At 51.7% G+C, this 1407-nt stretch overlaps 1 protein-coding gene across 1 annotated transcript in view; it reads right to left on the bottom strand.

Moving 5' to 3' along the window:
• WDR45 (WD repeat domain 45) overlaps nucleotides 1-1197 on the bottom strand; it is a 35856-nt gene extending 34659 nt beyond the window's left edge. The window contains exon 1 of the mRNA XM_011991374.1: nucleotides 611-1197. The gene's annotated coding sequence lies outside the window, so the exon portion shown is untranslated. The remainder of the gene's footprint in view (nucleotides 1-610) is intronic.
• Between the last annotated feature and the right edge of the window lie 210 nt (nucleotides 1198-1407).

Here is a 1407-nt window from a genome sequence, read left to right as displayed (position 1 = left end):
GAGCTTGCAGTGAGCTGAGATCCAGCCACTGCACTCCAGCCTGGGCGACAGAGCAAGACTCCGTCTCAAAAAAAAAAAAAAAATTCCAGAGGTAACTAAGTGCCCATACTTCAACTGAACCTTTGATGAGTGCTACCCAGTACTCCAGTCCCCACACACTCAGTTAAAATAGCAACCTTTTCCCTCATCCCTAAGAGGGATAAAATAACAATCTAAGAGGGAGGGAAAGAACAGTGTTTCTTGGGACCAGACCTGATATCAAGGTTGGCTGTTTTCAGCAGTGGAAGCAGCACTGCGCTATTGGAGTTTCCAGGCTAATTAAGGGAAATTTTTCCCACTTGGTGAAGGCTGGGGCCTCAGGACTCAGGCTTCCTAACATTTTGGGCACCCAGTTAAAAGATCAACAGTCCCCTTTCCCTTCAGCATGTGACTCACCCCAGGGCAATGAATTGGACCCACTGCTCCATCTACATCTATATCCCTATAAATCATGGATTTATACATATTGGTATATGCGTTTATAATGCTTGTAATATATACTTCTATTTCAACTTACATATATATATAATGTAACAATTTCAACCTGTAAAGAGGTAAGTAGTCACCTCACCTATGATGTGGATTAAATAAGACGTGTCAACGCAGCCATCCTGCCCCAGCCGACCAGACCTTAATGCTCCAAAACCATCAGTTTGCGCCTGGAAAACTGGGGAAAGTGTTTATTCCCTTACACACGCTTCGCCAAAGGCCCTGACACTTAGGGCTTTTTCACTGCTGCCAACGTTGGACCCGCTTGTGAGGAGTACAGTTAATCTAACTTTGGTACACTGTATCCAGAGACCACAGAGGGCTCGCTCTGCGATTTATGGTGCGAGGAGGAGCAGACACCCTCTGTGCCCGTCCTACTCCTGCAGATTAAACTCAAAGCCACACTTTCCAGAGTGAGAAACGGACAGTAAATGAACGCAGGAACCACGGTGCGCAGGCAGAGAACCCCGCCGGGTTTGCTACGAAGGTTGCAGTGGAAGCGCCCACAGCACCAGGCGCCACGGCCCGGTGTGTGACCTCACTAACTTCCATCAGTGCGCACCCTGTCCTGCCCCTTCACGGGCGAACAACCCCACACGAGGCAGTGGTGTGGGAACCAGCACCCGGAACCGTAAAAGCTGGGCTTTCCCCGAGCCGAGGCACTGGACTGGCACCCACTGCTCATGCCCCAGAGCAGCGACGAATGGGAGCCCGGCGCACAGGGGCGGAGGCGCGCCCGGGCAGCTACGGAGAAGCGCCAGTCATCGACCAATCAGATCATCACCGTCAATGTCATCGACCAATCAGAGCCCACCGCGCCCCGGCCCTGAGCCAGTTGCTTGTTCCGCTGCGGGAGGGCTGGGTCAAGACTAAGCCTTT

This window comes from Mandrillus leucophaeus, unplaced genomic scaffold, assembly GCF_000951045.1.
Source record: "Mandrillus leucophaeus isolate KB7577 unplaced genomic scaffold, Mleu.le_1.0 Scaffold395, whole genome shotgun sequence".
NCBI lineage: Eukaryota > Metazoa > Chordata > Mammalia > Primates > Cercopithecidae > Mandrillus > Mandrillus leucophaeus.
The sequence above is the reverse complement of the archived record's forward strand: the minus strand, read 5'-3'. Positions and strand labels throughout refer to the sequence as shown.